Here is a 27,783-nt window from a genome sequence, read left to right as displayed (position 1 = left end):
TTTAAAGCCGTCTAGGAAATTAATAAACTGCAGAAGAAGGTTTTTACGTTGCTTCACAAGAGGTATTTTAAAAGGTTGTGTTTGCAAATGCAATGCCCATTAATAATGTTGTTAAAAATTAATGTATGCGTTTAGGTCTTTTATGACATATTTAAAAATTCCCATATTGCCGGAAGCTTCCACTTTATTAGAAGCCTACATTTGCAACATTTAGAAGCACTTACAGAATTAAAATGAGTTTTTCTTTTCTTTTTTTCCCTCCATAAGCTTTTATATAGTCCACTATTATCACATCTGTCTGATTTGCTGGAGGTTCATTAAAAAAAATTGCGTATATGACTTACTGCTGAGACACATGTAGTATAGGTTCTGCCATTCAAACATTAGCATTAAGAAGATGGTTTGTCTCTCTAAAGAGAGCTGATTGCTACTTTCACAAAATTAGAATGGCACCATTGACCCTGTCAGGTTACAGGATAAGTCAATGAATATGCAATCCTCAGCATAGTTTGAGGAAGTTATTCTTTGCATGTTTCATCCATGAGCATGCTGATCAGTCACATGGTCTGGAATGGTCTAAGTTTTAGAAGGCAAATGACATTACCTCAAATGGGTATTTTATTTTAGTGGAGTGGGAAGAATGACTTTACTGCGTGTGTTTCAAAAATTAATCCATTTGGAAATATAAATAGACTCTATCCTCTATGCGAAGTCACTCTGAAAATCCACATGCTTACCGAATGGTATTGCAGTACATGCAGGCTACCCAAAAGGGATCTGGTTTCAGCTTGTTACAGAGTTAAAAGAAACAGATATTTTACTCGACTTACAAAATTGTGTAGATATAACCACTAGGCGTCATGTATAGTTTCCTCCTTCACTCAAAACTAATTGTTTTAGGCCTTCTGAAGGACTTAAATAGAAATGAGTAGAGTCGGTGCAGAAGTTGTGTGTGCATGTGTGTGAAGGGAGGAGTTAATGAAAAACTTCAATTAAAAAAGAATTTCCCTTTTGTCAAATTTCTCGAGGAGGGGGGGAAAAATCTACAAGTGAAAAATGTTGGCTGAAAGCTGAACCTTTCCATTGGTAAATGCTACACATAGTGCCCAGTGGGAGTTGAGTGCTGCACATCCTTACTTTCTCCTATAGGCTAGGTCCTAGAATGTGATGAACTGGGTCTCCCCTCTTGCTCATGGGAGTTTCAGCCTGTGGTGCTTGAGGAAGATGTAGTCCATGTGGGGAACCCAGCCCATGGGAGAATGTGAGGCATTGGAGTAACCTCTCCCCTATCGTACAGAGGTGGCATTTCCAAAACAAATGTTGGTTTTGGGGGTTTTAAGTGTGAAAAATCAAAATAGCCAATGATAAGATGGCACATCCCTCACTCCCCCCCCCCCCCCCCCTTAAGGCAAAACTCCCATTTCTGGTATATATTTTTTTAAAAGAAAGCCCTACAAATGATTTTCGCTCATGGAAAGGGGTTAGTAATTTCCCACCACTGTGATAACTTTCTTCCTAAAATCTATGGACTCCAGAGTTTGCTGTGGGATTTAGGATTTAGATGTAGGAAAGGAAGGCAGCAGCATTGATTTTTTTTGTGTGTGTTATAGTCCAATGCGGAGTAGTTGAAGTATATTTTGAGCCTCTCTAGTCCAGCACCTTCGGGACCTGACTGGTAGTGAACTAGCGAATTTTCCAGACCTCAGGAGGTCAATATTGTCTAGCAGCATTACCAACCCTTCCTCTACTTACTGGGCTCTTAGAAGACATTTAGAGGTAAAGAAGAGCTTTATTTTTAAGTGCTTCTTTTGCAAGGAAAAATTTTGTGTCTTGAATTTTTCTCCACCCCTCGCCCCCATGAAAATAGAAATATTTCAGCATACAGTTTGCTCCTCCGTTATCTATTATTATCACTTGCTGCTTTTCAGAAGGGGAGGAGGGAAATGGGTCAAGTTAAAAGAGGGGAAGAAGGATTAAAAAACTTAAAACAGAGAATAAAAATGTAACAAATCTAGATATTTCCATTTTCTGATATTTCCATTTAAAATCCCCTGAAAAAATCTCAAATTAAAAAAAACAAACAAAATCTTGGGGGAGTTGGGGGGGCGGGGGAATGCCAGTGTGTATGAGCCTTTTAGACCATGTGACATTTCCTGATGGGCCTTGAAAATGAGATGTTTGCTTAATGGTAGCACTCTTGTTTTGCTTGCCAGCTGCTTGCTTGCGCGTACCATGGAAGATCTAATTTTAAATGGTTGATAAATATATAAAAAACAGTCTTCCGTATGCTGTATTTTTAACACTTTGTTTGTTTCAAAGATCATGTAAGCATAAAGAGGGATAATTAGCTTTGACTATGAGCAAATCTGGCAATAAAACACATTAGCTACAGCTTTAAATCAAAATCTCAGCCTACAGTCTTGCTAGTGACTTAGCTCATAGTCACAGTAAAATCTAATTAACACTAAAGAGATCATTTAGGCACTCAACTTTAATTTTATGTGTGTGTTTCCTACTTGGCCTGTACAGCTGATCTCCATGGAGAAGCCTGGTTTGCAAAGAGCTGTTCGGAAATGTAAGAAGTAATCACCTTGCATGCAGACATAAAAACTTAACAGGGACATGGATATTAAGTTCAAACTCTATTAATTACATTCAGACAAACAAACCATAATGATAGCAAGTCTGAATTAAAATGTCAAGACTTTTCATAAGTTCACAAGGAGTTACGCACTGGCTTAGCCTTGCCTTAATTACGTCATTCAGAAGTCAAGTTATAACACACAGTAGTGAAGACTTAGAATTCTGATAGTCCAGAAAGGAAGAGTCCACCTGTCCCCCCAGGAACTTCATGCTATACAATGGCATTTACCCAGAATCCTAGGGTTGGAAGAGATCTCAGGAGGTCCCGGAGTCCAACCCCCTGCCCAAACAGGACCAGCCCCAACTAAATCAACCCAGCCAGGGCTTTGTCAAGCTGGGACTTAAACATCTAGGGATGGAGATTCCACCACCTCCTAGGGAACCCATCCCAGGACTTCATCACCCTGCTAGTGAAATAATTTTTCCTAATAGCCAACCTAGACCTTCCCCACTGTAACTTGAGACAATTGCTCCTTGTTCTGTCAGCCTCTCTTCATCCTCTCTGGAACCCCCGCCCCCATCAGGTAATTGAAGGCTGCTATCAAATTCCCCCTCACTCTTCTCTTATGTAGACTAAACAAACCCAAATCCCTCAGCCTCTTCCTGTGTTTTCCATCCCCTTAGTCGTTTTTGTTGCTCTCTGCTAGACTCCCTCCAGTATATCCACACCCTTTCTGTAATAGGGGCCCAGGTTTGGACAAATATTCCAGATGTGGTTTCACCAGTGCTGAATAAAGGGGAAGAATCACTTCTCTAAATCTGCTGGCAACGCTCTTCCTAATGCACCTTAATATGCTGTTAGCCTTCTTGGCTACAAGGGCACGCAATTGACTCATGTCCAGCTTCTCACCCACTATAATCCCCAGGTCCTTTTCTGCAGAACTGCTACTTAGCCAGCCGATCCCATACCATAGCAATGCTTGGGATTCTTCTGTTAATTTTTAATTGTCAACTGCTTACGTGACAAGTGCAGGAAACTATGCAGTGGTGAAAATGAGGGTAATAGATGAGCTAGATCCTATCTGAAGTGCATCATTACTATCATTCTACAAGAAAATTAAAAATATAGATCCATGCAGTGGGGCTTGGAATAGAACTTCCTCTTGTCAGTAAGGAATTTTGATTGTCTGTTAATTAAATCAGAGGGGACTAATACCTACTGTTTTAATAGCTGTTGAATCACTAGATTCCATGGCTTAGCAGTATTATTGGATAAGTTTTTAAAAAAGGAATATAGAGAAAAGAAATGTAGATTTCCATTATTGCATTTAAGCCCTTATTTCATTGATGAATTAAATTCTCATACTGGCAAATGGTAAGAAATACCTCTATCGGAAAAGAAGATATTGTGGATTTTGATTTGTTATGCCGAGGTCCACAATGATGTTTTCAATTATTACATACAAGGTCTTCTGTACTCACTAACTCTTATATTGTTTTTCCTCTTCTATTATTCCCATGTCTCCATTCCTGATTCAATACTGGCTCTACCTGTGTTCTTAGTGGCCTATGTAAAATTCATAAACTGGTTCCCCACATTTGAAAATACATTATATTGACAATGCTGGAAACATGTTTTTTAATCATATGCAGAGCAGACAAGTGGCCAGATTTTTGTAACAGGGTCAGCTCCCATTTAGACACCTCACTGAAATGGCCAGAATTTCTCAAGCACGTAGCTGCTTCTGTTGTGCTCAGTGAGAATGGTTTGGAGCTGAACATTGAAAATCTGGCCCAAAGTCTTTAGTTTTACTTGGAACCACGAATGTACCAATACTCAGCTACCGAAATACTTACTGGTGACTGTGAGCGGCTCATCTTAAATGAAGGACATCTGAGAGATGCAGAATTTTTTCCCCTCCACGTACCTCTCACCTCAGGTGCAATCCTGAGCATTAAATAGCTTTGCCCATCTAAATGCTGCATAGGAGATGAGGCACAAAACCATCACTTCCGTACATGGAAGCAAGGCTGCTTCATGGAACCAGCTTGTGTCCGGCAGCTAAAAGTGCCTATAGGGAGTGAGCAGGGCAAGTGGTGTCCAAATCTCTTGCACACTCATGTGTGGCCACCGAAATTTGCTGTGTGCGTGTCTGTGTGCGCGTGTGTACAAGGGGAGCGTTAGAGTTGTCAACACCCCCGCGCTATAAAGGGTGTCCCTTTTTAAAATAACAAATTGCTTATCCCACACTAAATCTGTGTCGGATGCTTATTTATCCCACATGGCAGCGTACTGTTGGAGCAATCCAGAATGTTGCATCCAAAGTTGAAATCCACATCTTCCGGCATAGAATCATAGAATACTAGGACTGGAAGGGACCTCGAGAGGTCAAGTCCAGTCCCCTGTGCTCATGACAGGACCAAATACTGTCTAGCTCATCCCTGATAGACTAACCTACTCATAAATATCCCTAAACTATCCCTAACCTACTCTTCAATATCTCCAGAGATGGGGATTCCACAACCTCCCTGGGCAATTTATTCCAGTGTTTCACCACCCCGACTGTTAGCAAGTTTTTCCTAATGTCCAACCTAAACCTCCCTTGCTGCAGTTTAAGCCCATTGCTTCTTGTTCTATCCTCAGAGGCGAAGATGAACAAGTTTTCTCCCTTCTCGTTATTACTTTGCTGTGCAAAGTACCACCGGTTGCCGTGTCAGCTGGGGCACGGGATTGAAACAGGGTTCAAATTTGGCCTGGCAACCTTTAGTGTTAATCCCTGAGCCTGGCACATGGAGTAATTGCAGCATCTGACTCCCAGTGCCCATGGAGAACCTGAACAGAAACTGCAGTGACTACTCTGCCCAGTGTCTGAGATCTTGATTTTCAGCTGCACCCAGACCCGGAGGAGGGAAAACATTCACTTCCAGAGATTCAACTCATGGGACATCTGAGGCCTTTCCTGTATCTTTGAAATATAATGTTGGCAACTCTGAGGAATACTGTGTCCACACAGCAAAAGTACAATGAAAAAGCGATGTCTTTTTTCAAAAGATACCGTCCATGTTGATTGTGTTGCATAAATTGCAAGGTTTCGTCCCCTTGGAGGCTAGTCTGATTTACCCCAAGAAGAGAGTCACACTTTCAGGCTGGGTCCAACTCAAGTTTATTGGTTGCAACCAAGGTACGGCTAAGGAACTCAACGTTCAAAGCAGAGCCGACCCCCAACATCTCATAGGCAGGGGTTTTTATAGGGTTCACATCTTTCCTGGTTTAGGTGCCTTAACATGATAGGTTACTTCATCTTTGACATTTAGCATTCCTATAGGTCAGGTTAATTTTCCAAATGAGGTTAAGTACAGTGCCTACTTGCTGACTTTGCAGTTACAGCTGTGTTCATTCATTCACTTTTGCTGAACAATGGGCAAGCCATACTTCCCTTTTTCCTTTCCTGCTTGAGCCGGTCACACGTTTAAAGGATGTGGAATCTATCCATATCTCTACTTAACAGAAGACTGGTTTCACTTCCCCTCGTCTCCTTATTATAAGTTATTACCTGTGACAGGCCTTGACCTTTGTCATGTCTTACTCCTATACAAATAGCAAATATATCTAAGCATTAGCAATGTATGTATATTGTACGTGCCCCTCATAGGGGAATCAATGGCTCCGGGGGATTTGACTGCCCTTTTACACATCAATTGGACGCTATCTTGCATTTAAGTTGTGATTACGCTGGACGGAGGGGCCACCAGGCCACCTGTGTTATTTCCTGGAGGCTGCTTCTTTCAAAAAGAACTCCCTCTTCTTAGTCCACACACACCTTCTTCCAAAAAAAGGCTTCTTCCTCGTAGAATGAGGTTTACCGCCGTCGGGAAAAGCCCCTCCGTTTTTTTGACTTTCTGTTGAAATAACTCAATGGCAGTGTGCATGCAAGGATTGTTTTTCTGGAACAATGCTGCAGTGTGGACGCATCCTTAAATGGCCCTGGGGACAGTGAGCCCATGGGCGGGGGACGGGACGTTATCCTGCAGAGTGTCCCTTGGGGGCAGCGGTACCGCCAAGGAAGCGACCATCAGGGTTGGGGCTTCGCTACCTTGCCTGTGAGCCCCAAGCCCTTTTCCTCCCTCCTGGCCCTTGGGCGCAGCACTTCAGGAGAGGGGGGAGAAAAAAGGCCCCTGGTCGCCATGGGAGGTCTGGAGAAATAAAACCCAGGCTCCTGGTGGCAGGGCGCAGGGGGAGAGAAAATGGCCCCTGGAAGCTTGGGGGGAAACAGGTGGGGGGAGAGAAAAGATCCATGCTGAATGGGAGTCCCTCCTCCCTCTGAGTCCCTCTTCACCCCCCCAACTCTCACTCTTGCGCGCGCGCCCCCCCAGCTTTCTGCACACTGCCTATCACATCTCTAATGCCCTGATGTGAGTCCTGCATCCTCCACACCACCGGCCCCCTGCTCTGAAGGGCCCAGACAGCGCTGGATAGGTTTGCTAGTACTGTGTATTTTAATCACACAATACATGTTAAATATAAATTATATTTTTATGATAGAACTTCGTCCATGTTAAGTTCCTGGGCCATGTGAATGCTCATACGTGGGTTAGAAAGGCTAGCCCTTCAGAGTAGAACTGGTCTAGTGAAACTTATGATACTCCTTGTCATGAGCACTATTTATGCTTCTTATGTGTTGATAGCAGCTTGACACTTAAAATAAACTATGTAGCCTGCTTGGCACTTGTTAGACTATGCTAATTTCTAACCCTCTTCCCCCCTCTCTCTCTCTGCTGCTAGACTAAGTGACCTTGCTGAGCTGTTCACAGAATTTTTGTAAATTCTACAAATAATATGAATACTTCACATTGAGAGAGCCCTTTCTACCATGGATATCAAATACCTTTGCAAGCACTAATTTACAGCAAATTTGGATCATACGCAGGAACGTCCTTATTTTACATCCAGGAGTACATGAGGTACTGGGAAATCATGTGACTTGGCCAAGGACATAAAGTCTATGCTGTTGGAAATAAAATGCTAGATTTTTCCAATTTCCGCTCTTGTGCATTAACTACAGCTTATCTTTCCATCTCCTAACATGGGACGGGGGGATTAGTTTATATTCAGGAATGAGGCAGGCATCTCTGTGGTGGTATGCCACAGAATGTAGTATTGTGTTGTCCATTTTTGTTGTGAGAAATCAGTGCCATTACATTTTGTGTCTCTACAGCTGGTCCATTCTGCCACAGCACAGGTGTACTGAGAAAAAGGGCATTCACTGGCTAGGAAGAGTCAATTTTTAGAGGTCATTTACTAGTGCAACCTGTTCACAGCATTTCAGCTGATGGTGCAAAGCATTCCCTGAAGAAGCTGTAGCTCATTGCCTAAAGCCAGCTTCAGTCTGAATGCTAATGAATGATTCCCAGAGTTCCCAATAGGTTTCGAAGCAATATAGTTAAGCAAAAGGCAGCGGGTTGGATAAAAGGTCTTAAATCAGACTAATGTTGGCAAATGTCACTTGGAAGAGGGATTTTTGGGGAAAAAAGAGCGAGGGAAGAGTGATATAAGATACTTTCGAAGGGGGGTAAAAGCAGACCTTTCCATATACTAAAAAAAAAACTCTCCGCAAAATAGAAAATCAACCTCTGCAGGTTGGAGTTCGAATCACAGAATGGATTTGGTTGTAACAAGGAGAATTATACTGTTGGGGGGGGGGGGGAGGAGAGATTTTTATCTCCTATCTGACTAAATTTGACTATTCCTGACTGGAGTTCAGTATGAAGTGATTTCTGTGTGAAGGGAAATGGTAGAACTACATTAGTGATGCCAATGCTGGTGATAATATCTGTTTGTTTTTAAATCCAACAAAATCCACTTAGAGTGCTGTGGGGAACATTTAATATACAGTTTTACATTAAAAAGCCAGTGTTTCCAAACAGTCACCATAAAGCTAGGTCTGAGGTATTACCAGTCACAGCCAACTTTGTAATTCCATCCATGCTGAATATGAGTTTGGGATGGCAAAGGGGGGAGACATGAGTTTAGAAGGAGGGGTTAGAATCTCTTAGGTAAAGGGGTCACAGCTTTAATCCGCCTTAATTTAGAGTGAGACAGGTCACCTTTAGGAGTTATCTAGGTAGCAGTGAAACCCTTTACCCTGAGCTGTCACACCTCAGACACATTTTGATGTTCAAATATAGGCCAGACTATTTACACCTATGCAGCAGCCAAATTTCCTCAACTTGATTCTGTTCCTCAGATATTCTTCACTAGGAGTGTATAATGCCCCCCCCCCCCCAGCATTTTATACCCACTGTGCACATATGAACTGAGGAAGAGGAGGTGGAGAAAAAGGTACCATTCTTTTTAGCTAGGATGTATTCATTTCTGGAGTAAGGCCCTACCTGTAAGGTTTAGAGCAAGTTTTCCTGCCTACTTTCTTGATTCAATCCCAGGAGAAATGACTGTGATTTACCACCACTGGTTGAACCTGGCTAGCCCAGCACCCTTGGGACTTGACCGATGCCGAAGCAGAGACTTTGCCAAATCTCAGGAGAGCAATGTTGTAGCAACTGGGTTTCTTCTTATTTTTATTTGAGGTAAATAAAGGGAACAGTGTTTGCAGTGCTGCTTAATATTGCATGTCTGTACCGATACACCCCATATAAGCTTATGCCTAACCAAAGCTTAGCCGCTCCCTTCGTAACAGTGTTAGTGCTGTTACACAATTTTACTGTATTGGCACAAGGAAACAAGCAGATAAAGCATAAAAACCAGGCTTATGTTTAGCAGCATTGCTAACACTTTGACTGCTTACTGGGCTCTTAGAAGACAAACAGGGGTTAATTAGAGCTAAATAACAGCACAGAGCCCTGAGAGCCAGGACTGATGGCTGTAAACAAACCTTATGGGACCTTGGGAAACGTGGCCACATCCATGATGAGCGGACATCCAGCTAATTAAAATCATGTCGATTGCTGATGTTGCCGTACCAGCGAGTGCCAGACTAGAGAAGTTCAACCTGGCAGGAAAACATTTTAGGTCTGTACTGACAGAGAAGCGGGTTTAACTACCCGTGATAGCAGAGGGGAAAATTGGACCCTGGTTTGTCATGGTGCTATGCAGATTGTGGGGGAGACTTTTTTTGAGAGAGAGAGAGAGAGAAAAAAAAAAAGCAAGCATATGGGCAGAATTTTGTTGTTGAGCAATGTCTGTTTTTGCTCAGTACATTCAGGACCTTTGGGAATGGTCTGCCAGAATTCATCTCCACATTATTCAAGAGACAGTATCTTACTTCATGCAGTATTACCATTCCTTTCAAATATCTGGGTGTGAAGCCCTTATTTTTGACCTTCTATTTATATTTCGAAAAAGGTCACATCAATAACTACTGAGAAATCATTGACAGGATAGAATCCTATCCATTCAGAGTTCAAAATATGCTGAATATAATTGGCCAAGTAGCATCAAGTAATGATTTCAGGGGGAGAGTGCCCCTAAAAAGGTAAACCGTGAAAAAACATTCATACTACGCTCAATATATAACTAAACAAGAGCATCTCTGGCACAAATCTACCGCATCTCCTCTTAAATGTTAGGTGTAAGCAAATTGTGTGGCTATTTACAAATCTCAAAAGTTGAAATAATGAGAGACTCAAAATATTGTTCTTCCAGGAATGAAATTATTCATTATCAGGTGGGAGGATGTTCTTCAGATGTACGCTAACAACTTAATCACGCTTTTAGGTTAGTTTTCAAAAATTATAGCATTGTTGTTCTCAACCTATTTTTGTGTTCAGCAAGTCAGTGTTCCCTTAGTAGTTTTGCTGCTGAGCTTGTTGTTCTTCTTATTTCCCCTGTGGTGCAAGTCTGGCTATTCAAGAGACTCTTGTTGGCTGGTAGCTCCAGAATTTGACCTCCTACTTTTATCTCACTGAGATCAGTGGGGGGAAGACACTCCATTGACTTCAGTGGGCATTGGACCAAAGCCCCATGAAGCATTGTAAAAGAAATATCCTCGTTGATTCTTTCTTACCAAAAGAAGCATCAGTGCCAGTAGAACAGCACATCTGGACACACTTAAAATAACACATACACACAATTGAGTGGCACACAACTTTGATAGCACTGGCATAATTTAAAATTACTGCACGGTTGTTCTACAACATTCTACTAGCTTAATTTGGGTGGTTAATAAATTATTTTACAGCTCATGTTTTATACTTTTTTCTCTCTGAAGTCTAAAAATGTTGCTCGCTGTATCTTGATTGCTCCTGTAGTCGATCATATCAAAAGAAGAATATGCATTCAACTTGCAAAGAGCAAGCATCAGTATGCTATTCTGTCAGCCAGCTGACATGGGGTATGATAGGAAACAAATTATGATAATTGCTGTCAAAATATACTTTATTCCACATTGATTGGTATTCCAAATCCCCAACTGAATTTAATGATTTACATTCAAAGCAAATTATGAGAGCATATCTCTTTCCATAGAACCAGTGATGAACCTTCAAGTACAAAGTGTCAACGAAATGGTAGATCGTTCGGTGCCTGTAACAATTTTACCTAACAGTGTGAGGAGAGTAAATAGGTATTTACCTTGCATGGCTAAATACACCTGCAGTGGGAAGAGTTGTGAACATTTGCTTCTGAGCTCAGTATAAATGTTCCATTTCAATAATAAGCATAGCTATGTCATTATTTTGTAGAGTACAGTCTTAAATATCATTACCAGTATGCATTATTTATTTGTATAAGTTGAACCTCTTTAGTCTGGCACTCTCTGGCCCGGAAACATCCGTGGACTGGTAGGATTTTTAATTAGCTGGATGTCCACTTACCATGTGTGTGGCCAGGTTTCCTGCAGTCCTGTAAAGTTTGTTCACAGCCACCAGTCCTGGTTCTGTGTTCTATGCTGTTATTTAGCTCTAATTTACTCCTAAATGTCTTCTAAGAACCCAGTAAGCAGTGGAAGTGTTAGTAACGCTGCTAGACAATATTGATCTCCTGTGGTCCAGCAAATTCTCTAGTTTAGGTCCTGAGGATGCTGGACACGAGAGGTTCAACTAGCATTGTCATAGTGACAAAAAACTGTGCTGGGACCCTATTTCTTTGGGTACTGTAGAAACACAGAATGGGAAGTCCGCCCTTGGTCTTCATTTAGTTCTATTACATGATTTCCATTGTGAAACTTTGATAGGAGCTTGGTTAGATTTCTTCGCTAAATTCCTCTCAGATATTACCATAAAAATCTTTCTGTACAAAAAAGATTCAAAATGATCTCCTTTATTTTGATACAGCATTCATTTACACAAATGCCATACTTACTGACAGCTGTTGCTACCACTCTCCAAGTCACTGCGTAAGCCCTGGTCTTTAGTGACGCCCATTGATGTCATCTAATGCTTGTTCAGTCACTCATATGAAATTACGTGGGGGCCCTGTCCGATTCCCAGTCAACTCCTGTCCACCTCGGGATTGCTAGTCAAGTTGGAACTCTGAGTAGAAATGGCAAGGATTAAGGGGTGCTATAGGACACGCTTTTAAGACACAATCCTTAGTAAGGGGCAGCATTAATACAATACCGCTACAGCACTGAGGGCAGTCTGCCCTACCCACCACAGAAACAGTGGTTTGAAGGAGAATGGAGCTGGAACAGCATTTCAAACAGTGGGTTATTTATTACACTGACACATGCAACCCTAAGGTGCTTGGCGGCTAACATGCTAATAGCTTCTCCTTAGAAGACTGAATAGGCTTCCAGTCCACTCCCCACACACAGAAAAGCCCTTTTCTGAATGTGGCCAACAAATTATTGCCTCCAAGGTCATTGGGGCAACATGTCCAATGCTGGCATTGCTCTTTCCAGCCATGACTTAGAGGTAAGCAAACCTGAATTGCATAGAGCTCGATGCTTCTCCTGTTCCCAGCATGCTTTTGCTGAAAGAAAATGAGGAGGCAGGATTTTGGTCCACCTGTCTTTCTTTAGCAGAGCTGCCTACACCTTGAGCCCCTCTGAGGTAAGGATAAACTTGCTTCTTCCTTCCCCTTACGTGGGCTGTATAATTGAAGGAATAGGGGGCGAAAAAAGGGGGTGAAGGCACCTGTGTTCACCCCCTTTAGATCATCCTTCCCCCCCACAAGGGCCAGACAGAATCTCCCCCAAAGATCTCAGCACATCAGTGGTGAGGCATTTGTTACGGTAGGTTAGTCACTAATGGTGAAATACTGCTAACCCCTCTGTTAAACTTCCACGGGGCCAGCGTTTCACCTTAGCTGTCTGTGTTGCCAAGTCTCTTGATTTAATAGAAGATTTCAGTCTTATGCGCTGCCTCTCTCTCATTCTCATTCGAAAGAACCTCCTCTCATGACTGGAGTCGCCACTGAGAAGGTTAATATGTGGTAGCCCTCTTGTCCCAAGTGTGGGGTTTATTAATTATTTTTTAAACTAAACTCTTTATTTGGAAAAATACGCATTAGACACTGCGGAAAGGACACAACCTGTGCTTTTTTCTTTACAGCGGTAGCATCTGGCTCAGGGGAATAATCTCAGAATTGTGCAAATATTTGTGAGGGCCACCCAAATTATGCAGTGATCATCTTTGCTACTGTAGGATTAATCTGTAAACTTGGTCTTGAGAATGATCTGTGGAATAAACATAGCCCCCAAAAGAATCAAGGTCAAAATAAGCTAGTCATTGAAACAAGCCAAATCTGGAAAAATAGAAGAGTCAATCAGCCTAGATATATTATTCATATACTTTTTTAAAAACATTATTTTGAAAGGGATGGTCTGAGAATTACCTCCACGGCGCCCTCCTCCCCCCCCCCCCCGCCCAAAAAAGTAGTCCATGAAAAGCTTTGTCTGCTATTCTAGAAGCAAAATACTATTCCTTCTAAGAAATTCCCCAAAATGTAAATACATTCCAAAATGTAAGAATAGAGTATTAGCTATTTTTTTAAAAATCTCAGATGTTAAGCAAAGTGCACTGAAACATGCTTTATGCTGTGTATTTTTACAGCAAAGTATTTAAACCAATCCATTGAATAATTTCATGCTACATTAAGTTGAGCAAGATCTTTCTATATACATCATTTTTAGTGCTTTCTATATCTTCAGCCATATGCATTTTAATTATGTGAGGGGGGAAAAATACAAAAGTAATCTTAATTTGTAATAATCTTTTGGTTATTTGACTTCATGCAATATAACACTTTCAAAGTATAGAATCAGAATTTGTTGTGGGGTTTTTTTTAGGCTTGAAATAATTAAATTGCTTTTAGAGTAATTCTTGTGATCATTTGCCAGAAAAAAAATCTATTTCCTCCAAAGTAAATACTGTTTGAAAAATGGAGGCTATCTCATAGCAGAGAGTTTAACCTCTGAAATCACTGAAGAATTTATATTTTTAATACACATTCCAATGAGTTTAGTGGTTTCAGATATGCCCACAGTGCAAAAGAATGTGTTATAAGAGCATCACATGCTGGGTAGTTTGATAATTAATGTTTTCTGCTTGAAATGAGGCATATTAGCATGTAGTCTGTTCCCAAGTCTGCGGCTGGGTTGTGCATGCAAAAGGGTGAATTACATTTTGACCTGCAGCAGTGGGTTTGGCAGTCCTGAGACATTTTCCCTTGAAGGTGCTTTTGGCTTAGGCCTTAACATAAATACTTAAAGACTTACATTTCTAATGCTGACTTTCGTATAACCTTTATGAATACAAATATGGGCTCATAAATTCAACAAAGGGAAACAAAAAATTGAAACTGAAGATACTGTCGTATATCTTAATAAGAATAAAGAAAATGGATGGTGAGCTAGCCGTATGCTGTGCCTTTTCTCATGACTATTACCACATGCCTTCTAAAACCTGCTGGTAAATTACACTCTCCCATAGATCCAATGGAACAGAACGGGTCCGCTGGCTTGCCTGCTTGCATCTTACTGCAGGATTGGGGTCTTAGCTTGAAGGCAAATTTCAGTGGCAGCATATATCTCCCACACGTGTCATCTTTTTTTACCCAGTATTAAAAAAAAAAAAAGGAAAAGATTATACCACCCAGATGACAGGATTAAGGTATGACTGAGTCAGTGATAATGTATCTAATTTAGAGATGAGGCCGCAACCTGTCACTTTCTATGTAACACATTTTCTCTTTGAGCAGCTAGATCTTGATGTTTCAAATAAAATGGGACCACGGTCCAAATCAACCTTGAGTTTGAATTTGTAAAACCTGATGGTGGCCCCTCTCCTGCAAGTATGCAAGTGCTTTGTTTCCCCCGTGAGACAGTCCCATTTAAGTCAGGGGGACTACTCGTAGTAGGGTAAGCATGTTAGGAATCGTCTATAACCTAGTCTCTGAACTTGGCAGGTTTGTATTAAATGAGTTTGAGGCCAGGGCTACATTAGATCCGGCAGCTCGGCTTAAGGTACGCAGCTCCAGCTACATAAATATCTCAAGCTTAGCTTCATGGCATCCCCACAATGGGAGGCCGATAGGAGCAAACGGTCCCGTTAGCTTTCCTTACTCTTCACAAGAGCAGGAGCACCGGATGCCAGTGGGGGCACTGAATTCAATTTAGTGAGAGTTACCTAGACTCGCTAAATTGAACTCCGGAAGATCGATCATAGCAGCATCGATCTTCTGCAAAGTGCAGACGTGGCCTGAGAACCAAATGACTTCCTAGCTTTCTAAGTCAAAACCACCACCCCACTTTGGCCCATTTCTCTCACTCTAAGATGTATATTCTAGTTATAAAGGGTGACCAGATAACAAGTGTGAAAATCTGGGACATTATTTTTCTGAGGCAGCTGGAGATATAGTTGCGCAATTCAGACTAAGCTACACAATTGTGGGATGGTCCCAATAATATCATGAGTTTTGTCACACTATAGCTACAGTAAGTAAATTTAATTGTTTAAAATAAAAAAAACACAGTTTAAGAGAGCAAGTCAGAATAATCACAATCAGGTTACACACTTTGGTGCAATAAGGCTCTCATAATATTGGCAAACAGAAGATTTACTCAGCATGTGGCAAGTCTCGCCTGGGGGAGGGGCAGCCCAGGGCTGAGGGAGGCGACCCCGTGGTCAGTCTGCAGTTGAGCATCCCTCCTCGTTGTTTCCATGTGATGGAAAACACTTGAATTCTGGGTACATCCCATTTTTCTGGACCCCCAAACGCTGGCCATGTTTAAGTTAGGCTAAGAGGAAGCTGCCTACCAAGCTTGGTGGCCCTAGCTATTATAATTTAGGAAGTGTTCTTAAACTGACTTGCAGACAGACGGATTCAGACAGACACACCCAAATCTCTAAGATACATCTATATCGATAGTCCAAAGGAACAACTTGTGGTAAAAGAAGGAACCATCTGAGGTGTTCATTGCACATAGAGATCATTTACTTACTGGCTAACTTTATTTTAAATTAGATAGTATCAGAGGGGACTCATTTTTCTGAGAATTTTATTACTAAATGCTAAGCATGATGGTTCAGCTTATGGGGGGAAAAATCTCCCGGAGACAAATTCTACCCTTGGATGCTTGTGTGTGTTGAAACCCATGAGAGTCGTACACACACACACACCCTTACATTGGTACGAAGCCCATATGTAAAGAATTGAGTCCACAAAATAACAAATACAAATAATTTTTCTTCTTCTTTGTGCTATCTATTAGCCCCATCAATGCTCTGAACACAGTCAGGTAGATACTGGTGCGTACTGTGTGTGATTTGCAAATCATTCAGCCCTAAGCTTCCAGGTTTAACCCTGGGTCGAGAAGGTGCCAATGAGTGGTCTTTTGGCATCGCCTCATGTTCATCTCAATATGCTACAAAGACTGGAGTTGGCTCTGTGGCAGCTGGACGACTCCCAGCCCCCAAGATATTTTGGCCTTGGAAAGGGTTCAGAAAAGGGCAACTAAAATGATTAGGGGTTTGGAACGGGTCCCATATGAGGAGAGATTAAAGCGACTGGGACTTTTCAGTTTAGAAAAGAGGAGCCTGAGGGGGGATATGATAGAGGTCTATAAAATAATCATGAGTGGTGTGGAGAGGGCCGATAAAGAAAAGTTATTTATTAGTTCCCATAATAGAAGAACTAGAGGACACCGAGTGAAATTAATGGGTAGCAGGTTTAAAACTAATAAAAGAAAGTTCTTCTTCACACAGCATGTAGTCAATCTGTGGAACTCCTTGCCAGAGGAGGCTGTGAAGGCTAGAACTATAACAGTTTAAAGAGAAGCTAAATAATTTCATGGAGGTTAGTTCCATAAAAGGCTATTAGCCAGGGGATAGAAATGGTGTCCCTGGCCTCTGTTTGTCAGAGGCTAGAGAAGGATGGCAGGAGACAAATTGCTTGATCATTGTCTTCGGTCCACTCTCTCTGGGGCACCTGGTGCTGGCCACTGTCAGCAGACAGGCTATTGGGCTAGATGGTCCTTTGGTCTGACCCAGTACGGCCATTCTTATGTTCTTATACATCTGCTGTAATATTGAAGCTTGCATTTGAAAACCACCCCCCTTGAAAACGGAAATGTAAAAAAAAAAAATTAAGCTGACAGAGTTAATCTCTCTGATGTATGGCAGAATATTTTAACAGGGCTCCCTCAAAAAAAAAAAAAGTCTCTACCTCAGGTGGCATCCCATGTGAGTTAAATCGCTTTTGCTGCTATCTCGAGGGAATCACTGTGCTAATTGTCCCTGTATTCCCTGACTTTCATCATGATGTCCCTTCCCTAGGTCTCATGAGGATTTCTTTAGTCCACTCCTGAGTACTATATCTGTGTCTCCTAATAGTGGATGTGGTAGCCAAGATGTCTTCCATTGACATTGGTAAATTTAAAAAAAAGATCTTGCCTTTTGTCATTGTGGCTTTGTTAGTCTTAGAAATAACCAGTCGTATTTGGAATCCTGTGAAGTTCTTGGCTTCAGTGACATTGCTTGGAAGGATGGAGAGTCCAGAGATTAGGTCACTAGCTTAGGTGTTGGGTGAGTCAGGTTCCTGCTGTGCCACTGATATCCTGTGACCTTGGGCAAGTCACTTAGCCTCTGTGCCTCAGTTCCCTCGCTGTACGATAGAGACCATAGCACTTTCCTACCTCACAGTTGTGTGGTGAGAGTGAAGAGATTAAATAGGGGTTGCTCAGATATTGTGGCAATGGGAAAAGTATTAGTACAATAAATTCCACTCACTAATTGTGGGTTTTTAAAAAGTGGGCATGTAAACAGTTATTTTGGTCCCTGTTGGTTTCACCGAGATTCTCTCTTCCCTTGTGGGATAGGGGGAGTGCAGATGCCTTGTTCACCTTCTCTGAACACACACACCGAACTTCAGTGCCCTCTTCCCTTCCGGCAAAAACCACCTATAGCAAAATAAAAGGGTTAGTGGGAGAACAGAAATAAAAGCCGTGGAAGTACTTCCTATCCAGCAGATAAATGGTATACCTGGGGTGGTTCAGGCAACAAAATGTTCCGGTATCTCTCTTCTCTCCCTATCTATCTGTAAGGTACTCTGATTAGAATACTCATCTCCTTTGCTATGCCCATTAGGTGAGGCAATAAAGGATCAGGCCTGGAAGAGATCTCAGAAGTCATCGAGTCCAACCCCCTGCCCAAAGCAGTATCAATCCCAACTCAATCATCCCAGCTGGGGCTTTGTCAAACTAGGACTTAAATACCTTTAGGGATGGAGATTCCACTCCTTCCCTAGGGAACCCATTCCAGTACTTCACCACCCTCCTAGGGAAATAGTTTTTCCTAATATCTAACCCTTGAGACCATTGCTCCTTGTTCTGTCATCAGTCAACACTGAGAACAGCCTCTCTCCAGCTTCTTTGGAAAACCCTGTCAGATAGCTGCAGACTGCTATCAAATCCCCCCTCACTCCTCTCTTCTGCAGACTAAATAAGCCCAAATCCCTCTGGCTCTCCTCATAAATCATCTGCTCCAGCCCCCTAATAACTTTTATTGCCCTCCGCTGGATTCTCTCCAGTGCATTTGTTATCATTTGTCACTTCTTAGAAACAACAATTGGAGACAAATCCAAGGGTCCCTTGCTTAGATTTTAGTTAAAAACGAGAGCAATGTTTATGTGGCCAAAAGTTGTATACGGAATAAAAAAAGTACAGGGTGCAACCTTAGGGAGAATGTATAAACTTACAGTAGGTTTGCAGTCTGCAAAGAGGGTTGTGGATCTCTTTGGATTGCTGGAACGTTATCCATTAACCACTTGAGCGTCTTAGGACAGATATACTCTCAGGGGGTACTATTATGAAAACAGTCTAAGTGTCTTTATTATTGTAATAGAAAAATGTTAGTCTTTTAAAAGTGCAAAGGGGGCAGGGGAGGAGTGAAATTTCAGAAGCTAACAGAAAACTAAACCACATTATTGAATGTTTCCAGTTAAATTGGCATTAGTGAAACTCAGGCCAGTAATTAATAAAACAATAAATCAAATTATCTGTCTCTCTAGACTTCTTTACATATCTATTTTTAATGTAATATGGAAAGCAAAAACTGACAAGACATCACTAAGTACATTTGCCAAGAGTTTGACCTGTTCAGAAAAAAACCTGTTTGCTAGATACTGAATTCAAAACATTTTTAGGATAATGGAAACTAAATATTACAATACATGGAACTGATCTTTTTTTAAGTCAGTAGCACAGGCGTACTCAGTTCTGCTCAAATAATAGGTTGGCAATTAAGCAGGATCGTGCGTACCTACTTGTGGTGCACAGTTTTTGTCTTCTGTTTGCCAAATTCTCTGTTCTCTCTGTTTTTATGTACACCGAGACAATTTAGTTTTTTTCCTACACCACCTCATTCACCCACTCCACTTCCTGCTCCAGCACATCCTTTGACATTTAAATGAGAGGAGAAAACGTATAATATGGGCAGTATCTGGATACATTTTTTTTTTTAACAGAAGTAAGACATGCTTGTTAGTTTCACGGCGCAGATCTGTGACAAAAAGCACACTACAACTCAAGAAATATGTTCAGTATATCCTGGAGTATAGCAAAGTCAAGTAAAGAACATCAAGTTTTACCAGAAGTTGCCAGACTTCTTTGTTCTGCGGGTCATTAAGACACTTGAACGCTTCTTCCAAGGAAGGCAGTTTTCAGTTAATAGAGATAGACACTGCATTTACCAGAACTGCGCTGCTTTATTCCGAATGGATAAGAAAGGGCCGATATCATATAAAGCACATGCTGAGATGCATATTTAGAAAGCAGTGGTACATAAATAGCAAAAGGCTTATCTGTCAGCATTCTAAATTAGCCAGACTTGTATAGTCAATCCTGCATAACAAAGGAATCCTATCGAAAACAAATTGGGTGGAATTTTGGCCATACTGAAGTAAAGCAAAGTCCTGAGGGAGTCTATGATGGCAGCTTTATCTATGTTAATTAGTGTGCTATCCCGCTATCTGTTGTATTCTCTTGTACGTCCTCAGGCTTAAATCAAGTTCTAACCTTTCTGGAGCTTTATTTAGCAGGTGTGTTCTTCATTTTCAAACACTGTTCGAAAAGGGGCAGCTCCCATTGGCCATTAACCAACATTAAAAATACAAAAAGCACCAGGGAGCTGTGTGCAACAATCCCGTCGACATCCGTGAGTTTGAGTGCTTACCTAGGCATATTGGTTAAGCATCTCACCAAGTTTAGGTTTAGGGCTTAAGCGTGTAGAACATTTAGCAATCCTTCATGATAAAAGGTGCCCATATGCCCATAAGCTGTATTATTATTTATTTAATGTTTCTCTCATTCTTGATCTAGTGTGTTCATGACCAGCCGGCATTAATCGGGTCTGCACAAGTGCACTCCTAAACTTACCTAGTAAAATTCTGTGACCTATCAAGGCTTTCAATGGAGCCACAATAATTTTTCAGGCGTGGTTGACTTGTAGTAGTGCAGATGAGCCATTGGTAGCTGCTACGGTACGGGTAGAGATATACAGATGGATATAAAACTCAGCGGGTCCAAAAAATTTGCTTAAGAGAATTAACCAATGAACACAGCTGTGAATGACCCACTTTTTCATTAGTTTACAAAATAATACATAGCTATTTTCACACATTTTTGGCTGAATATGATTTTGCAGAAGGTTTCACTTAAATTATTTAAGTGCTTGTGTTTATAACAAAAGGCACCAATTATTTGTCAGTCATTTCCAAAAGAACACTGTGTAGTTTAGAGGCCTTCACTGTGCTTGATTTAATATGTTGCCCCCAAACCGCACAGCCATGGTAGGTAGTTGTCCTTTAAGTGTCAGTTCTCCACTGATGCAAATGAGTTATTGAACTGCTGAGTCATCACTTGCAATGCATGAGCCGAGAGCAATTCCCAGTTGCGCTTCATCCCGCCTAAATGTGACCCAAGCTATTTTGTGTTGAAAGCTGAATCCAGAGTGGATGCAGCAGAAAGAAATAACTGCACAGCTGAAGTATGCAAAGTTATTCACCGCTTCCTTAAGCGTTGACAGTCATTGGCAGTGAAAGTAACACGTTTTGCTTGACATGGGAAACCAATATTGATCCTTTTCCCAAGGTGAATTTTACATCTATTGGAGCACTATATCAGAAGACATCTGTGCACTTTCTAACTTAAAAAGAAAGCAAGAGTACTGTTGCTCTTTGACTCCATTTAAGCGGTATTGGAATTTGAACAAAATGGGAATTACTTATATTTCGGTTTGCACAGAATTGTTTATACAGTGGCTTTCTCGGGCTCCATGTGTCCATAAGAAATGGGTAAAACACTATCTTCAATAAGGTACAAATCCAGCAATTTCACTTCCTTTTCACTAACATTAGATTTCCCTCCAAGAATACCCCTTGCTTCTCCAATATGCTCACCCTCACTGTTATTCTCTACGGATATGTCTACATTACAGAGTTTTGTTGGGAAAACGGTCGTTTTTCTGAGAACTTGAGCAACGTCCACACTGCAATTGCGTTCTTCCTCAAGAAAATCGAAAGAACAGAGGGGTTCTTCCAACATTGGTAATCCTCATTCTACAAGGAAGAAGCTTTTTTGCAAAAAAGCTTTTTTGGAAAAAGGCATGTATGGATGGAGAAGAGGGAGTTCTTTTGGAGAAAGAGGAAAAAGAACAGGTGCCCTGGTGGCCCTTCTGCTCATAGCAATCACAGTTTACATGCGAGAGCGCATCCATTCACTTTGGACGCTCTCTTTTGAAAAAGCAGGTTACTTTTTCAATGTGCTTTGGCAGCATGGATGGGCTCTTTTGGAAGATGTTTTTTCGGACGATCATTTCTGAAAAAAGCTTCTTCCAAAAGACACCTGCAGTCTAGACACAGCCTAAGAGATGGGAGAGCAGATAAGCTTTGCAGCATTCTTTCAAGATCATTGGCTGTGGGCTCTTTGGGGGCCAAGTGGAGGATAAGCTCACATGGGGATATTGGCTAAAACCCAAGAGAGGCTTCCGCTTGGCCTGGTTACCCGCCCCCTTTGCAGAGAGGTCACAGAATTCAGGTAAGTCCTTCAGTGCCTTCCCATCATTCCCCTTGTGTACCCAAGAGGAAGTTCACCCACACGTCAGTAAGGAAAATCATACGATGACTTGGTTTAGAGCAGCACAGAGCTATGATCCCCCAGGTCCTAGAAACTCACCTGTTTGAATGCAGTGGGTACATCTGTGTGTATCCAGTGGTGTTACCTGTCTTACCCTCAGTCTTTGGGGCAGGAACTGTCTCTTTTTGTTATGTCATGGCTTGGTATACGGCTGCTCTCGTCTGGGCAAGGCTGGGGTTAACCACACAGGCATTGTCTACACTTAGAAGTTTAAAATGTAGCCACAGCAGCATTTTAAGAGGCCCAGGCAGGAGTTCTGGGCGAGAGCGTGCTCAGCGGTTCACACTGGACTTTACAGCACTGTAACTTGCTGCGCTCAGGGAGGGGGTGGGGTCCACACTCTTGAGCCAGAAAGTTACAGTTCTGTATAGTGCCAGTGTAGACTTAGCCCGAACACGCATCCTTAGAACTTTGTCGGTCCGAACGATTCCTTAACCTCCACCCAGTGGCCGGTATAGATCCTGGGGCGCTGGTATTGTGCGTCGGTGATGGGGCAGTATCCTGCATTAAATGTATCGTTCACCTGCATTCAAACCCTCCTCTACTGATACAGAAGCCAAGAGTTTAAAATGATCTGCATTCCAAGTGATGGTAAACAGCAGCAGGAGTTGTATTTAAGTAATTGCAGGACTGGGTACGAGGACTGGTCCTGGTGGCACCATGCTACCAAACTGGGGACAGAGGTTAAGCAGTACTCTGGTGGGGCTGGTGCATCATAGGGAAGGAACCTCCTTTGCTCGTCCGCTTGGGGAGCCTACAATGTTTAGAAACAGGGGCCTCCTACCACTTCTACAGATTTATAATCCTCTCCCCCATGAGGAAATGAATTCTAATAGGAAGAAATTCTAAAACAGTGCTAAGCTCAGATTCACCTTGTGGTGTTTCCTGCAACTTCTATCCCACTCCCTTATGTTATTCCACCAAGAGCCTGTACTTAACTGGGATGAAGTTGTGCTCTATGTAACAGGCTCTACGCAGCCCCGCTGGAACCAGTGTGGTTGTAGGAACTTGACCGAGAGCAGAATTTGCTCCCATAACTTTTGTGCCAGTAACTTTTCACAAACACATCGTGGCTGCTTGACCGATTGCATTCTCAACTGGTAAAAGAGTCTCAAGAACTACTAATGCAAATGCGTGGAGGGAGAAGGGCTTATCTTCTGGTCTATTAAATCCCAATTTCTATTATTACTGTTAAAAGCCTGCTCATCCTGAGTCGTCCTCTCCTAATGGCTTCTGATCACATGGTGCAAATGATGTGTTTATGTACCAATTGTCAGACTTGAGAACCGTTTTTTAACTGTACGCTTTAGCTTTGAGTCTCTTGTACACAGCAGGAGATGAATAGTGGCATTTTGCTTTGCTGTGAGATACTGACTTAAACAAGAATGGGTGTTTTTTAATGTAATTATGACTTGCTTGAGTGGCAAGACATTCTACAGGCTTAAACTTTGGAAGGCAGGTGTGGAGGAGGAAGAAAATACTCTGAATCAGCTCCTGTTTTCTTTTAACTTAACATAAAATGGGCTGTAAAATTAGCATGCCCCAGCATTGGGGTAATCATTTTGGAGGAACAACAATACCAACTAAAAACAACATTAAGACCAATAACTCTGAACACAGAATGATGATTCAGATTGAGAGAACTTCATAATGGGTCTGATCTTTCACCTATACAAGGTAATGGGAGTTTTGTCCCTGACTTCAGCAAGATCAAACTTTGGGTGAAGGAGTCTGGATGAAAATTAGTTACTTTAGCCTCTTATGGACCTCTTTCTTCCCTTGCTACCAGGTTGCGAGAACTGCTGTTACAGCGGCACAGTCTCCATGTGGAAGGCGTAATGACAACTCCACACTCATGGATGAGCTAATGTAATGGACCACTCTGCCAGCTGTGATCTAACATGATAGTTGCTCTCTTCTACAAGTGACCTATTTATGCGAACAATTGAAAATGCATTCTTGCAGCTGTGACTATTGCTTCCGAACCGAATGAAGCAAAAATTGCTTTATTTGCTTACATGAGTTCAGCATAATCATGTTACATTGATTCTTTGGCTCAGTTGGTGAGGAATTTCACCTTGGGGAGGAAGGGCCAGCTTTAAAACCTTCTTAGTCCTTTCTGCTGTTCAGAAATAATTTCATGGTCAGAACTCTTTCCTTAGTCGACCATGTATTTTAAAATGAAACTCAGTAACTGTATAAAAAGGACTCATTATGGAGTTTCACAGTGTATTTTTAACTGGAGTGGGTGGGAAGGGCAGCGGTGCTATTCATGCAGAGAACACAGGAGTTGTCGTACCATATTAGAATACAGATCTTACTGCTTCAGTATCCTTTTTTTTTAAACCAGCAGACAATACCAGGGAAGTTATCCCAACCCCATAGTTCATCTAGATCACCATACAATGCTGCAGGTGGCTTGTTTGCTGAACTGAGTACCAGCCTGACCCTTTGGTGGCTCATGACCAGAAGCATGGGGCTTGTTTGGTTCTCCAATGCATGGCTAAAATTGTTGTTAATAACCATGGAATTATCAGCCCAGGCTATGCCATGATGACCTGTAGCAGAGATGAATTCCACAGGTTAACCACACGCTGTTGTTTGTACTGGTCACAGATATACTTGCCTTTAACTATCCAGGCCTATGTCTACACTACAAGGTTTTTGCACAAAACCAAATGTTTTTGTGCAAAAACCAGCGGAGCGTCCATACCTCAAGCATGCTTTTGTGCAAAAAAAAAAAAAAAAAAAAAAAAAACACCAACAGTAAATGCACAGGACAGAGGGCTTTTGCTGGTAGAGATATTCCTCTCCCTATGAGGAATAAATCCTTTTTGTGCCACAGCTCTTGCGCAAAAAGGCAGGTGTGGGCACTCCACAAGGGTTTCTTGTGCAAGAAACCCATCAGAAAAAGCACATTCTGTGAATGGCCATCAGAGCTTTCTTGCACAAGAGTGTCCATGCAGTGTGGACACTCTCTTACACAAAAGCACATGGCCTTTGCGACGTGCTTCTGAGATGTGGACGTGCTTTTGCGCAAGAAGTCTTTGTGGAAGGTGGTCTCTGCAAAAAGCTTCTTGTGGAAGATCTCTTCCACAAAGAGCTTCCTGCACAAAAACCCTGCAGTGTAGACAAAGCCCTACTGTATCTCGGCTTATATGCATTGAGGCTCATGTGGAATGCCCTCTTTATGTCAAACTAGCAGGTGAGGCCTGTCACTGACTGGGCAAAGTCATTTTGCATAGATTACACTTATAGGAAAGTTCAAGAAATTAAATCTATGTCATAGGTTTTTTTGTTGTTTGTGCACTTACAAAAGGGAAGTAAAAGAACAGTTTTACATTTGAAGGATTTCAACTTCAAACATCATTCATTTTATTGAATAATTACCGTATATAGTACATTTGAATCAGAAACTCGTAACGCTTCCATTACTCTTTCCGTAACTAATTTGAATTATTTTGTGATTTGTAACAGTAAAACTTTTCTTTGCGCTTAAATGACAGTTGAATAGGCACCTCCATTTTAATGTTGCTAGCAAATAATTTTTATGAACTCTAATCATAACAGCCATGGATTTTGTTTCCCATGGAAAAACAAAAATAATTATTTCTACCTTTCACTTAGCATATTCTGGTATAAAAAGTAGTGTATTCCGCTAATTTAAGTGGCAGAATTGTTTGTGTAAAATTTGGTATCTGTAGATAATCACGTACTATGACTTTATTTTGCACAAACAAATCCACAAACACAAGCTTCAAAATATATAATAGATATTAATTAGAGATTATATGCTCCAATGATACAAAGGAATCTGCAGCTCAGTCCTTTAAACTCATACAGAATCTTATTAACTTCAGTTGTATTCTGCATAGGACTTCAGTGGGACTCTCTTGGACATATGAGTAATTGAATCTAAAAAGCAGTAGAGTCTAATAGCTCTTATTCATTTTAAAACTGTGTATGTACTCTGGTATCGAGAACTTTGCAGGAAGTCACACCAGGAATATGCAGTGAGGCTGTTCATAAAGGATCAGGAAAAAGAAGGATATGGGAAACTGATGCAGACCTGAAAGTTACATATAATCTTCTTGATACGATTTTTAGAAATCTTGAAAGATGTGTTTGCAACCGTGAAATCAACAGTCAGGCAGCTTTGAATTGCACCGCGGATGCACACAGAATGTTGATTTACTGCAGCTCTTTCACTAACCTTGGTATTATAATACGATAGGGTCCAGAATTTCAAACGGATCGAGTGGTTTTGAACATTTCTCCAATGTATTAATCACAAACTGCCTTTTCTTCAACAGTCCTGCAGGACCTCTGTTTCCAACTAACTTTTTTCCTCAACAAATATAGACAGAGCAGAAAGAGTAATCCAAACGATCCACCAATAATTGAGTTTCTCTCTCTGCTCCCTTTGGGCCGTCTGAGCTACAATGCCTTCATTCTCCTGTCTTTTTTGAAAGTTAATTCTTGAAAAATCTGGTACTATACGGCAACTTTAACTGATTCCCTGCCTTCAGCATCAGTAAGCCTGAATATTATTGATTATTAGCCCAAGTGTTGCATATATAAATTCAAAGCAATGCTTTCATTCATGAGCGGTGGGGAATGTAGGCAAGGGAAGGCATTGCCTTCCCAAAAAAGCCCACACTTCCTGGCCACTGGGGAAGGCAGGAGGATTGCTGAAAAGGTGGAGCCTCTGGTGGAAAGGGTGGGACTTGCCTTCCCCAGATGGGCCTTCACTCGCCTCCCCTTCTTTCATTCATCTACACAAATGCAGAAACAGCATCGGACAACAGTTATCTACTGTTGTACTGATATATCCTGCATCAGTGTTGCACCTGAGTGCCTCACAGTCTTTGATGTATTTATCTCACAACACTCCTTTGAGGTAGGGACTGTTATCCCAGTTTTACAGAAGGGAAACTGAGGCACAGAGCCATTAGGTGTCTCCCCAAATTCAGAGTAATTTTTTGTGGTGGAGCTGGGACTCTAAACTGGGTTCTCCGGATCCCAGGCTAACACCCTCACCACTTCCATCATTATTTCATGAGGTCATTCTTGACAGTTCAGAACTGCTGCATAAGAAAAACAAAAGGTGGGGTTTTTTTCTTCAAGACATTCCTTTTCCATAGGTCTGAACAGGATTTTACTGCCCATTGAATGACGTGCTTTTTTGCTGCTGAACATCATCTAACGTTTGAATCACATGTTATACTCTTTTGCTGCATATTCTTAAAAAAAGAGGGGCATAAAAATCACCCTCGTGCAAACTTCCCTTCCCTCAGAAGCCACCCAAAAGCCGTATTTACAGACATCGGTCGGTTCTTTGAGTAGCCTGGAGCAGAGTTATAACCTTGTGGTATGGAATATTTGTAAGCCGAACAAAGAATCTAAATCAATGTCAGAATGAAATTATAGAAACAAAACAAAATGCAAGATGTTGACACAATGCGCTCAGTGGAACAAATCGTTTAGGGCAATTGTTTGTACTGCCACTCCCTTCAGTATCTTAGATTTATGAATTGATAAATTAGCTATCACAGATGACTTGGCAGCCAGTTGCTTAAGCTGTTTGTTTATGTTAACTGGTGATCCTTGT

General features: G+C 41.6%; 1 protein-coding gene and 1 long non-coding RNA gene across 10 annotated transcripts in view; both read left to right on the top strand.

Annotated features, from left to right (window-relative positions):
• Positions 1-8,285, top strand: part of LOC142830233 (uncharacterized) — a 41,420-nt gene extending 33,135 nt beyond the window's left edge. The window contains exon 3 of the long non-coding RNA XR_012905320.1: positions 8-8,285. This is a non-coding gene — a long non-coding RNA (uncharacterized LOC142830233). The remainder of the gene's footprint in view (positions 1-7) is intronic.
• The window catches only part of ERBB4 (erb-b2 receptor tyrosine kinase 4), a 935,749-nt gene that overhangs the window by 103,715 nt on the left and 804,251 nt on the right, over positions 1-27,783 (top strand). The gene's annotated exons all lie outside the window — the stretch shown is intronic.

This window comes from Pelodiscus sinensis, chromosome 7, assembly GCF_049634645.1.
Source record: "Pelodiscus sinensis isolate JC-2024 chromosome 7, ASM4963464v1, whole genome shotgun sequence".
NCBI lineage: Eukaryota > Metazoa > Chordata > Testudines > Trionychidae > Pelodiscus > Pelodiscus sinensis.
Note: the sequence above shows the minus strand (reverse complement) of the source record. Positions and strands in the feature narration are given on the sequence as shown.